The following is a 14,775-nucleotide window of genomic DNA, read 5'->3' as shown; positions in this document are numbered from 1 at the left end:
GTGTTGTATGTGATATTTTAGGGAACTCACTTGTAACATCCCGAAATTCAGGTAAAGCTATTTAACCCTTCCATTTTGTCAAGTTGTCAAGATTAGTCCCTTGAGTGAGTTCTTGTAGCAAATGATTATGTTGGGCGTATTGGGGAGTACGATGCGCGTACTCATGCGCTTAATTTGGACGCGGACTCACCTGGGTACGCTGGGCGTAACGGGTCCAGATGCAAACCCTAAATTTTTGGCTTGTTCACTATTTAAATGATGCTAAGGCTCATTTCTCAGCCTCTATATCAGAGAGTGAAACCCTAAGAGAGCCTTCCATCGTCCTTAGCTTGAGTGTGTGTCTTTTGGAGCTAAAAGTGTCTTGGTGTGTTAGTGAAGAAGAAGGAGAGGAGCTTGTAGAGGCTAGGGCTTGAAGTGTGAGTTTGGATCTGAGATCTTCAGAGAAAGGAGCTTCATCTAGAGGTATAAAGTTCAAAATTTTCCTCTTTATTTGGTTTGATGTTGCATGGACCATTTTTAGGGTTAAAAGTCCCAAAGGTGGAGACTTTATGAGTGTAATGGACTCCATGGACCTAGATCTGTCCCATTTCAGTGATATTTGTGCTATAGATCCATAAAAATCCCAACTCGGTCGTTGTTATGAGGTCATGCTTGAGTTAGGAGCTTTCTAGGGATTGGAAATGGAATGTTATGGGTGTTGGTGACTTGTCCAGCCATGCAAAGGCTTAAAGTCACCAACTTTATGGATTAAGAGGCTTAGAAATGGTCAGATCTAGAAGTTGGACGTGGGTCCTAACTGTTTAAGACCTCAAGAGCTTAAGAGTGTGAAACTAGGAGTTATGCAGGGCGTAATCCCAGTACACGCGGCGTAAGGGGTTGCGTACCCCGTTTCTGTGAGGACGCCGGGTACGCTCAGCGTACATGGTTGGTACGCGCAACGTAACCCGGAGGGTTGACTTTTAGGGTTTGGTCAACTTTAGGGTCTTTGAGCCATGAGAGGGGTAAAATGGTCTTTTACCCTTCTGAGAGTACCAATAGAGGGAATAGTCTAGCCTTGAGAGATGTATTGATTAAGAGTATTTATTTCATATGATTAGGTGGAGGCTAGGCCATATTTTATAGAGTTCGAGATTACCGAGTTACCCGAGGTGAGTCTTCTCACTATACTTTACCTAGAGTGGTAATTAGAGTTATGTGACAGAGTATTTTGTATGCTTTTGCATGATGTGTTTTCTATGTGATTTATGCTATGTATGTTACAGAGTTAGGTGGAGGCTAGGCCATGTATTGATTAAGAGTATTTATTTCATATGGTTAGGTGGAGGCTAGGCTAGATTTTATAGAGTTCGAGATTACCGAGTTACCCGAGGTGAGTTTTCTCACTATACTATACATAGAGTGGTAATTAGAGTTATGTGGCAGAGTATTTTGTATGCTTTTGCATGATGTGTTTTCTATGTGATTTATGCTATGTATGTTACATAGTTTACAGAGTTAGGACCGGAAGGTCCACAGAGTTAGGGCCAGAGGGCTCATAGAGTTATGGGACTGGAGGGTCCCACTGAGACACATTGACCAGAGGGTCAAACAGAGTTATAGCCTCGAGTGGCTAATATATGTTGTGTGTGGTATTTTGGGGAACTCACTAAGCATTTATGCTTACAATGTTATGTTATGTGTTTCAGGTACCAGTGAGGATCGCGGGAAGGCGCCGACTTGATCAGTACACACATGAGGAGCTTTTACATATTATGATCTTGGGACGTGATGTTATGAATTGATTATGTGATACAATGATATTTTTATAACAATTATGAATGAAAGTATGTTTTTAAAATGTGAAAATTATTTGAAAATTTGGGTGTTACACACTAAGCTTTGTGTTTATGGTTGTTGACTAAATGTTTTTTCAGTTACTTATCGGATTGTAAAGGCGAGACTGTACACACATTAACAATTTTATGATTCGTGATTCCGCATTGTCTTCCTTATAACGTTGATTTTGAATTATGGTTTATGAACAATTGGTTTGACTTGAATGTAACTTTATAAGAATGAGTGTTTATTTTATTTTAAAAATGAAAAAAATATTATGGAATTTGGGACGTTACACCTTTCTTTGGGGCATTCAATGGCGATTTGCTTATTTACCAATTAGGTTTGATGGTGTGGGGCTGTTCTCACCGGCATGTGTTTCCTCCTATGCTTTTGTGACTTCACAAGCTCAATCATGGATATTACAAGACCATATCTTACAAGATAGCGACATATGTGGTATGGATTTTGATTATGTTTGTGCTTTGGCGGTTTTGCCTGTCTTCTTGATACAATTTTGGGTTTTGACTTCAAATATTCACTAATAAGAACACCTCCCCTCTAAAATCCCAATATTCATCGGCAAATGCCCCTTTTAGTAAAATTGTCTAAGACATGGAAGTTCACTTCAACATGATTAATAGGAAGAAAGCAGTTTTTGAGTCTATAAGGGCACCAAATGCTTAGGATTTTCTTATGATTATTCCTATTGATGGTCTTGGCCAACATATGTCGCCGGTGGAGTATCATGTTATCCTTAAGTATCGTCTTCAGATCCCTTTATTTTCGGTGGATGAAACATGTCATGTTTGTCGCAAGACATGCTTGGACTCATTTGGATAACATGCAATTCATTATAGAGAGCTCTCGAGTTTCAAGTACTAACATGATCTAGTTAGGGATGTTCTTTTCGACATATTTAGGCACGTCAAAAATTCACCAAGATAGAGACACCTATGAACTTTCTGACTGATCCGTTGGACGGAAGATCAACACTGACCAAATGTGACATCCCCAATTTCACGGCCAGAAAAGACCGGTTTGTTTATGCTTTATTTTAAAATCAGAGTGATCGTTTAAAGAAAACGGTTGCGGAATTTGTTCCCAAAACAAAATATGATAAGAGTTTATCAAACCATTTCTTTAAAGAAATGTATTTTCATTATATAACAAAATCTCGGGATGTCATGTTCAATACAGACCAAAAGCATAAACATAACAAAATAGACCTTACAACAATTATTTATAACTACTGATCTATAATCCAAAACCTCTCGTCAAGTCCACCAACTTATACTCTTGTGCAATTACCTGTAATGCAAAGAAAACTGAGTGGGTCAGACTTGAGAGTCTGGTGAGCATATAGGGTTTTCAACCCACAATAAATAATTAATTTAATTTCATCAACCAATAATAACCCAATTACACATTCCCGTTATTCTCACTTTACATCCCTAAGACAACTAACACAAGGGACCTAGTCTAAGAATATTTCATCGGGACGACAACACATGCTTCGGGGGTTCCTCATCAATATAAGTCAAATAAGGCAACCATGAGGGGGATGGAATACAACGAATGAACACCCAAGTTCATTAACACCTACAGGTTATGAGCCTGCTAGCGTTCCACTGGACTGTCTAGAAAAGTCCGTGGTCGTCATCTAAATTCCGCTAGATGACTGGATTACAATGACATCGAGGCCTCTCATCCTTTTATCACAATACAACTATCTACTCATGTTCTACCCAACATTTTATTAGATAAAATATACATTTTTAGACATAGTTTAAACCTTGTATAGTATGTTCATTCAAAACACATTCCAGATAAAAGATAAGACACATACACATAACATGTATTTCATAGAGAATAAATCATATCCATGAGATAGAAGAAAGTGGATATATATTCACACATAACAACAAAATATACACATAACACGTATTTCGTATAAAATACTTCATAATTATGCGTTAGAAGAAAGTAACTACACACTCACACATATAAACAACAATATATATACACATAGCACATATTTTATAAAATACTTCATATCTATGTGTAAGATGAAAGTGACCACACACTCACCCAAAACATATACTTAATACATTCAAACAATACTTGTATTATAATCGTGTTTATGAAAGGGACTATACACTCACTTGATCAGAAGATGATCAGACAGCACTACGACTTGTAGAAGTAGTATTCTTCGGTAGATCTGGAAGATCTTCACAAAAACCGGACTCTTGGCGGGCAGAGCTTCGGCTCGGAAACTCTTTTCTTCTCGGGATCTTCGGGCTTCGGGATATTTCTTGCATGCAAATCGAGGTAAAACGGGAGAGAGGAGAGAAAATAGCAACCCTAAACGGATGGCCCTTCAAATCTATTTATAGGGCAAAATTGGCCCTTGCCACGTCGTGACACCTTTTTCCACGTCGTGGGCTTGGTCGTCATTGCATACGTCATTGCAAGTTGCGTCTGGGGGACTCCCGGAGGTGTCAGAAGACTTGCCACGTCGTGGTCTCTGACACAGCTTTGGGGTTCGCGCCCCGAACTTCAGAAATTCATAACTTTCTCATACGAACTCAGTTTTCGACGTTCTTTATACAAACGCGAAGGTGAGATTATGCTCTACAACTCTCGTTTAGACTCCATTGGCTAATTTTGACTTCATTTTTAATATATTATAAATATATTACTTATATATATTTTTAGTAGGCCGGGACAGGAAAACTCCGTTCGAAATTCATAACTCCTTCATCTGAACTCCGTTTTCGTCTGTCTTTTTATCTGAAACGACCCAAAAATACGACCCAAAAATTTCGTTTTTCAACATAACCAAAAACCATAATCTGAGTGTCATATCATAAACCATACATGATGTATCTCAAATAATAATAAACACTATGCGAAAAACTGTATCATATCCATGTTATATAAAAATCAAGAACCAATCAACTCCCAGGATAAAAGCTGAAGCTGTGGTGTGTGCGATGCCATCATCCCGAGCTCCTCTCTCTACAAGCGGAAGTACCTGAAACAAAACTGAAACTGTAAGCACGAAGCTTAGTGAGCTCCCCCCAAACTACCACATACCAAACAATACATATAAATCACATACTGGGCCTTGCCCACTGCATCAGACCGAGGTCTGGAACTAGCTGCGTCGGACCGAAGTCCGGAACTGACCGGGACCTTGTCCCCTGCATCGAACCAGAGTCCGGAACTGACTGCATCGGACCGGAGTCCGGAACTGACTGCATCGGACCGAAGTCCGGAACTAACTGCATCGGACCGAAGTCCGGAACTGACTGCATCGGACCGAAGTCCGGAACACATAACACAAATATGCTTGAATCACAAAGACGTCAAGCCAGCTAGCTACTACATCAAACTAAAGACCGGACTACTGATAATTACACGGGCCGGCATTGTGGCCGTAGACCCGATCCTACTGAAGGGAGACTCACCTCGTGAACTGGCTGCTGAGTGAATAGCTCTGAGGGCTAACTGCTGCTGCTCCGGTATCTCCCCGGCTACAAGACCATAAACATACTCAATCAAATACTAGACACTGCACTGGGTAAAATGACTCTTTTACCCCAGGTCAAAGTCAACTCTCAGACAAAGTCAACTCTCGGTCAAAGTCAACCCATAGTTGATCTGACTCGCCGAGTTGGGCCGCCAACTCACCGAGTCCCTATTCTCACTCCTCGACTTAACTCGCTGCTACTCGTCGAGTATGGCATCGACTCGACGAGTACTCTCCCGATCCAAGAACTCAGACAATCTTCATCCGACTCGCCGAGTCCTATGAACAACTCGACGAGTTGTTCTTGAGCTTAAGAAGATTGCCTTGGACTCGCCGAGTTGTATGAACAACTCGCCGAGTCCCTCCATCACTGAGTCTACTCTCAACTCGCTGAGTCCACTCTCTAACTCACTGGATCCACTCGACACTGATAAAATGAAGGAATCGGGGACTCGCGACCCAACTCGCCGAGTCGTTCTTCCCGACTCGCCGAGTTGCCGCCATGCAACTGATTTTTACTCGATTTTGTTTGAATCCAACACATACAATTGATAGATCTGAGTCCAATAAGCTGACTTACCACGTAAAGTTTCCAAGTTTACGTGTACAACCTCATGAGTAAGGGAAATAAGGCTAAAAGATGCACAAAATGGGTAGATTTATGATTAATATGCAAAGTAACTCCAAAAAGACAGTAGATCTGGGCTCTACAACACCCCATCATTCAGATCTAAAGATATCTCGACTTATTAAGGCATTCATGCACACATAAGGCTTGGAACAAGCATCAACTAGCTCTTAGGAGAGCCCTAATGGAAGTTTAAAGCATATAACAAGAGGGAACTCCGAAAATACCTCAAATAACTCAGATTTGCCCTTGGATCTTTGCACTCCAACTCTTCTCCTTGCTTCTTCTTCTTCTCCTTCTTCACACCTTCACAAAATGGCACCAAAAACACTTATAAGCTCTCAAGGGAGGATTAGGGTTTTCTCACTGCGTTCACAGGGTGAGGGAGGCGAGAATGGGGTTATAAGGTGGTTTAAATAGTGGGCAACCCGGGGATTTAGGGTTTCACCCAGACGGATGGACTCGCCGAGTCCAGGATATGGACTCGCCGAGTCCCCGGCTCACACGTGCTCGCAGCCGCGACCCTACTCGGCGAGTCAGGCTATGAACTCGCCGAGTTCCTCTTGCAAAACTTACAACAATTACCAATGAATTAACATACCGGGAACGGGTCGTTACAATTCTCCCCCACTTGTCTCATACTTCGTCCTCGAAGTCTGCTATGGCTGGATCTGCAAATAACTCTGGGTAGTGCTCTCTCATCTCCTCCTCAGCCTCCCACGTCCACTCAGACCCCTTCCGGTGCTGCCACTGCACCTTTACTAACTGAATTTCCTTGTTCCTCAAGGTCTTGGTCTTCCGGTCCAGAATTGCGACCGGTCTCTCAATATAATTCAGGCTGCTATCAACCTGAATATCCTCTAGGGGAACGACTGCTGACTCATCCACCAAACACTTTCTCAACTGAGACACATGGAAAGTGTTGTGGATCTGACTAAGCTCCTCAGGAAGATCTAACCGATAAGCAACCCGACCCACCCGGGCTAAAACCCTGAAAGGACCAATAAATCTGGGGCCCAACTTGCCCCTCTTCCGGAACCTGATGACACCCTTCCAAGGTGAGACTTTCAGAAGGACCATATCCCCCACCTGGAACTCCAAGTCCGAACGCCTCCTATCGGCGTAGCTCTTCTGCCGACTCTGAGCAGTCTGCAGTCTACTACGGACCTGCTGGATCAACTCAGTCGTCTTGAGCACCACCTCTGTGCTCCCAATGACTCGCTGACCGACCTCGCCCCAACAAATCGGGGTCCTACACTTCCTCCCATACAGCATCTCAAAGGGAGGTCGATCAATGCTCGCATGATAACTGTTGTTATACGAGAATTCCGCTAACGGAAGATACGTATCCCAACTGCCACCGAAATCTAGGACACATGCCCTAAGCATGTCCTCGAGAGTCTGAATCGTCCTCAAGCTTTGCCCGTCTGTCTGAGGGTGGAAAGCGGTGCTGAAATGGAGACGAGTACCCATCTCGTCGTGGAACCGCTTCCAAAATCTGGATGTGAAACGGACATCTCGGTCAGACACCACTGATACCGGCACTCCATGACGTGCCACAATCTCATGCACATAGATATCGGCTAACTTCTCCGCCGATATACTCTCCTGGATCGGGATAAAATGGACACTCTTCGTCAACCGATCCACTACTACCCATATCGAGTCCACTCCACGTGCGGTCCGGGGAAGCTTGGTGACAAAATCCATGGTAATGTCCTCCCATTTCCACACGGGAATGTCTAACGGCTGCATCCTGCCGTGAGGTCTCTGGTGCTCCGCCTTGACCTTTCGGCAGGTCAGGCATCTCTCGACGTACCAGGCGACGTCCCGCTTCATGCAGGGCCACCAATAATCAGGTCGAAGATATCGATACATCTTTGTCGCTCCTGGGTGGATAGAAAATCGAGACTTATGAGCCTCGTCCATCAATACCTGCCGTACCCCACCCCAGTACGGTACCCATACCCTACCATGAAGCGTCAACAAACCCCGACTGTCGTAATCAAATGAAGCTACTCGGCCTACTATCCTCTCACACTTCTGCCTCTCCTCCTTGAGGCCCTCCATCTGAGCCTCCTTGATCCGCTCCAACAGTAGAGTGATCACTGTCATCCTCATACACAGATCCCTGATAGGGGCCGCCGACACCTTGCGGCTTAGGGCGTCGGCCACCACGTTGGCCTTCCCTGGATGATAAAGTATCTCACAGTCATAGTCTTTCAGCACGTCCAACCACCTCCTCTGCCTCATGTTCAAACTCGGATGATCCATAAGATATCTCAAACTCTTGTGATCCGTGTATATAGTACAACGGACCCCATAAAGGTAATGCCTCCAAATCTTGAGGGCAAACACAACTGCCCCCAGCTCCAAATCATGGGTAGGATAATTAGCCTCGTGAGGCTTCAACTGTCTCGAGGCATAAGCTATCACATGGCCTCGCTGCATCAGAACTGCTCCCAAACCTGTGATCGAGGCATCACAATAGACTACAAAGTCCTCTACTCCCTCTGGCAAGGTAAGGATCGGAGCCTCGCACAATCTCTGCCTGAGGGTCTCGAATGCTGTCTGCTGCTCCGGACCCCAACGAAATACCACTAATTTCTTGGTCAGTCGGGTGAGCGGCACTGCTATCTTGGAGAAATCCTGAATAAATCTCCGATAATACCCTGCCAACCCTAGGAAGCTCCGAATCTCAGATGGAGACTTCGGGACCTCCCACTGCATCACGGCCTCTATCTTGGCCGGATCTACCAGAATACCCTTCTGGTTGACGAGGTGACCAAGGAACTGCACCTCGCGCAACCAGAACTCACATTTGGAGAACTTTGCGAAAATTCTCTCCCTCCTCAAAACCTCCAGCACCTCCCGCAGGTGCTCCTCGTGCTGCTCCTGCGTCTTGGAATATACCAAGATGTCATCTATGAACACTATCACTGACCGATCCAGCATCGGTCTACACACGCGGTTCATGAGATCCATGAACGCGGCTGGAGCATTGGTGAGCCCAAATGGCATCACCACAAACTCGTAATGACCATACCTGGTCCTGAAAGCAGTCTTCTGTACATCCTCATCTCTAACCCGCATTTGATGATATCCGGAGCGTAGATCGATCTTGGAGAACCAAGACGCTCCCTGAAGCTGATCAAACAAATCATCTATCCTCGGGAGTGGGTAACGGTTCTTCACCGTTACCTTATTCAACTCCCGATAATCAATACACATACGATGCGACCCATCCTTCTTTCTCACAAACAGGATCGGCACTCCCCAAGGCGAACTGCTCGGCCGAATGAAACCCTTGTCTAACAGCTCCTGCAGCTGTGTAGACAACTCCTACATCTCAGGGGGAGCTAGTCGATACGGTGCCTTGGCTATCGGAGCCGCACCAGGAATGAGGTCGATCCTGAACTCAACCTGTCTCTCAGGAGGTATCCCCGGCAAATCCTCGGGAAACACGTCCGGGTAGTCTCGAACAATAGGAACATCATCCACTGTCGACTTGCCCTTCTCCCGGGCATCCAAAACGTAAGCTACAAAACCGGCGCAACCCTGCTGAACATAGCGCCTCGCCCTTGCGGCAGAACAAAAGGTCGGTCCTCGCTGTGGCCTCTCGCCCTGAATCACCAACTCTCCCCCACTGGGAGTGCGAACCCTCACTAGCTGAAGCTCACAATCAATCACCGCCCCATTGGGGCTTAGCCAATCCATACCCATAATAACCTTATTCCCTCGCAGGGGAATAGGTACCAAATCCACTGAAAACTGCTCATCAAATAACTGAAGAGAACACCCTCTGTGCACTCTGCCGACCCTCACGGTCCTATCATCCGCTATCTCAACCTCTAATGGACAATCCAGCTCCCCTGGAGCTCTACTGAACCTCTTGCTAAGCGCAAGAGATACGAATGATCGGGTAGCCCCCGAATCGAATAATACCAAAGCAGAAATGCCGTTCACAGAGAACGACCCCGTCACCACATCAGGAGTCGCTCGCGCCTCCTCTGCTGTCATCTGAAACGCCCTACTCTTCGCCACTGGCGCATCAGCTCGGCCCTGCCGGCCATCTGTAATCCTCAAGGTAGCAGGGGCAGGTGCAGCCACCTTCCCCGCTGAAGCTAAACTCGGACACTGGGACTTTTTATGTCCCCTCTGATTGCACTGAAAGCAAATCAGATCTGATGCTGCGACGGCAGTAGTAGGGGCCGTACAATCCCTACTCAAATGCCCAATCCGACCGCACTTGTAGCAGCCGGAACTCCCTGCCTTGCACGCTCCCTCGTGCAATCTCCCACACTTGCCACATCGACCGTGGCTCTGCTGACTCCTAGATCTGTGATCCGAAACCTTGGGCTTTTTGCCCGAACCGCCTGAACCCGAAACCGCCTCCGGTTTCCTCTTCTTCTCCATCTCAAGGTCAATCTCCCTCTCCCGAGCTCTAGCAATCATATCTTCCAGCGTTTTACAGCTGGACCGGCTCACAAACTGGCGGATATCGCTCCGCAACATCTCATGATAACGGGCCTTCTTCATTTCCTCATCAGCTACATACTGAGGAACGAGAAGAGCCCTCTCCTTGAACTTGGCGGTGATCTCCGCCACTGTCTCTGTAGTCTGGGTGAGGTCCTGAAACTCCCTAGCTAGCTGTTGCACCTCAATGACCGGTGCAAACTCCGCCCTGAACCTGGTAGAGAAATCAGCCCAGGTCATGGCGTCCAATGCTGCATCATCCCCAATGGCATGCCCGACCTCCTCCCACCAATCTCGTGCCCTGTCCTTCAGAAGACAGGACGCCAATCTGACCTTGTCCCCCTCGGGACATCTGCTAGTACGGAAAGCGTTGGCCACATCCGCCAACCATCTGGTGCTCGCTATGGGGTCTCGCGCCCCATGATAGTCTGGAGCTCCACATGCCCTGAACTCCCTGAAAGTAAGGGTGCGCGTCCCCATCATGGCCGCCACCTCGGCACGGAAGGTGCCCAATCTCTCATCCATCAGCTCTAGAATCCCCTCCTTGATCGAACCGAAGATCACAGGAGTCTGCTCTATAATGATGTGCGTAATCTCCGAAGAAAGGAACTCTCGGGTCTGCTCATCCATGCGCTCATCCCCCGAACCTGAACCTGATCCCTCCCCGGCACCTCCGCTGCCGGCTGTTGGTCTCGAACGTAGAACCACCATTTTGAAACACATCACAACTACATCAGAAAACAGAAATATCTTGAGGGATCATTGATACTACAACTAGCTTCCTGGTCTTGTCTCAGCCTTTCTTGATTCGAGTACGGATCCTCTGCTTCCAGTAGTACGGGCCCATACTACCTTCCACATCTATCCGTACTTTCTTCAAGAACTGCCCTGACTCCACCAAGTCACTTCTACTACTACTGATCTCTGCTACTCTCATCCTAGGCTTGCCCCAGGGAAACCTCAGACTCAACTCAACTAGTCCTCAGCTGCTGCAGGTCTCCTTATAATGCTAATTAACCATCACCTGAACACCATCACATGTGACGAAGATCAGATAATCCTTCAAGTAAAAGACCCGTCCCTATAACGGTTGGACTCAAACAAGAGCTGCGCAATAGGGCCAGTTCCAGCACTCTGGGATTATTTAACCCTGATCACATGTGGTGTAACGTGCTCACCTAATGGCTAACTTCCATCACTCAGAACTCCCACAAAGCACGAAGCAAGCAGCATTCGGAATAAGGGAACATACTCAGGCAAAACTATTCTCAAAACGAGAAACTGATCTAGCATGCAGTGCTAAGCTCATACTATCAGGCATAACCTAAACAGGCTATCCTACTGCTGTCTACTCAATACTAACATGCAATACTCATAAAGATGTAACACATAAAGCAGGCACATAAGGCATCCTCCTAGATCCTTAGTCTTATACTAGCATGCTGTTCTACTGAAGCTGAAACTGAACAAATAACTTGTATGGGTAATCTGGGAGTACTTACTTGAGCTCGGCTGATCGCATGCACCACACCCTTATCTTGTTTAAAAATCTCTTTCTTCCTAAGTGCTTTCAAAATTCTTTTAGAAAACATTTTCCTTTAAAAAAAATCTTTTTATTTCCCCCTTAGTTTGAGTTCAGATACACCCGAAAGTGTATCCGAATCCCTCAAACCAGGGCTCTGATACCAACTTGAAACGACCCAAAAATACGACCCAAAAATTTCGTTTTTCAATATAACCAAAAACCATAATCTGAGTGTCATATCATAAACCATACATGATGTATCTCAAATAATAATAAACACTATGCGAAAAACTATATCATATCCATGTTATATAAAAATCAAGAACCAATCAACTCCCAGGATAAAAGCTGAAGCTGTGGTGTGTGCGATGCCATCATCCCGAGCTCCTCTCTCTACAAGCGGAAGTACCTGAAACAAAACTGAAACTGTAAGCACGAAGCTTAGTGAGCTCCCCCCAAACTACCACATACCAAACAATACATATAAATCACATACTGGGCCTTGCCCACTGCATCAGACCGAGGTCTGGAACTAGCTGCGTCGGACCGAAGTCCGGAACTGACCGGGACCTTGTCCCCTGCATCGGACCAGGGTCCGGAACTGACTGCATCGGACCGGAGTCCGGAACTAACTGCATCGGACCGAAGTCCGGAACTGACTGCATCGGACCGAAGTCCGGAACTGACTGCATCGGACCGAAGTCCGGAACACATAACACAAATATGCTTGAATCACAAAGACGTCAAGCCAGCTAGCTACTACATCAAACTAAAGACCGGACTACTGATAATTACACGGGCCGACATTGTGGCCGTAGACCCGATCCTACTGAAGGGAGACTCACCTCGTGAACTGGCTGCTGAGTGAATAGCTCTGAGGGCTAACTGCTGCTGCTCCGGTATCTCCCCGGCTACAAGACCATAAACATACTCAATCAAATACTAGACACTGCACTGGGTAAAATGACTCTTTTACCCCAGGTCAAAGTCAACTCTCAGACAAAGTCAACTCTCGGTCAAAGTCAACCCATAGTTGACCTGACTCGCCGAGTTGGGCCGCCAACTCGCCGAGTCCCTATTCTCACTCCTCGACTTAACTCGTTGCTACTCGTCGAGTATGGCATCGACTCGACGAGTACTCTCCCGATCCAAGAACTCAGACAATCTTCATCCGACTCGCCGGGTCCTATGAACAACTCGACGAGTTGTTCTTGAGCTTAAGAAGATTGCCTTGGACTCGCCGAGTTGTATGAACAACTCGCCGAGTCCCTCCATCACTGAGTCTACTCTCAACTCGCTGAGTCCACTCTCTAACTCACTGGATCCACTCGACACTGATAAAATGAAGGAATCGGGGACTCGCGACCCAACTCGCCGAGTCGTTCTTCCCGACTCGCCGAGTTGCCGCCATGCAACTGATTTTTACTCGATTTTGTTTGAATCCAACACATACAATTGATAGATCTGAGTCCAATAAGCTGATTTACCACGTAAAGTTTCCAACTTTACGTGTACAACCTCATGAGTAAGGGAAATAAGGCTAAAAGATGCACAAAATGGGTAGATTTATGATTAATATGTAAAGTAACTCCAAAAAGACAGTAGATCTGGGCTCTACAACACCCCATCATTCAGATCTAAAGATATCTCGACTTATTAAGGCATTCATGCACACATAAGGCTTGGAACAAGCATCAACTAGCTCTTAGGAGAGCCCTAATGGAAGTTTAAAGCATATAACAAGAGGGAACTCCGAAAATACCTCAAATAACTCAGATTTGCCCTTGGATCTTTGCACTCCAACTCTTCTCCTTGCTTCTTTCTTCTTCTCCTTCTTCACACCTTCACAAAATGGCACCAAAAACACTTATAAGCTCTCAAGGGAGGATTAGGGTTTTCTCACTGCGTTCACAGGGTGAGGGAGGCGAGAATGGGGTTATAAGGTGGTTTAAATAGTGGGCAACCCGGGGATTTAGGGTTTCACCCAGACGGATGGACTCGCCGAGTCCAGGATATGGACTCGCCGAGTCCCCGGCTCACGCGTGCTCGCAGCCGCGACCCTACTCGGCGAGTCAGGCTATGAACTCGCCGAGTTCCTCTTGCAAAACTTACAACAATTACCAATGAATTAACATACCGGGAACGGGTCGTTACATTATCGTTGGACTACTATCGATGAGATCTTCGACTCTCGTTTAGATTGTTTCGGCTAAGTATCACTCGACTTCAATCTCGAGTTTCGGGCTGCATACTGCTAAGTCGAAACTTCGGAAAATCATAACTTCTTCATACGAAGTCAGATTTGGGCGTTCTTTTACGCACGATCTCGGTTTAACGTATTCTACAACTTTCATTTAGATCGCTAAGTTCAAATATCTCTCTAACGTAAATTCACTATTTACGTCGCGCTGTGTCGTGCCGGTTCTTTCGCGAAACTTCGACAGGTCATAACTTTTTCGTTATAGCTCGGATTTCGGCGTTCTTTATATGTACGGAATCCTTGTAACATATACTATAACTTAGTTAAGATTAATCCTTCTAAATAATCTTCCATAAAAAAGTCATTTTTTGATGCTTATCGTCTTTAAATTGACTAGCCCGGATCTATGGGTGTTACACCAATTGATGTTTTAGTTTTTGGTTGGGTTGGAGGGAAGCACACATGTATGGATGTAACAAAGGTTTCCTTTCTTGTGGGTTTGGAAAGTAAGGTTTTACTGCGGGGCAAGTTGCTTTAAAAGCCGTCTCATGCAAAATGGCAAAACACGAGAAAATATGCATGAAAAATCAACA

The sequence above is a fragment of the Lactuca sativa genome, chromosome 9 (assembly GCF_002870075.4).
Source record: "Lactuca sativa cultivar Salinas chromosome 9, Lsat_Salinas_v11, whole genome shotgun sequence".
Lineage (NCBI taxonomy): Eukaryota > Viridiplantae > Streptophyta > Magnoliopsida > Asterales > Asteraceae > Lactuca > Lactuca sativa.
The sequence above is the reverse complement of the archived record's forward strand: the minus strand, read 5'-3'. Positions refer to the sequence as shown.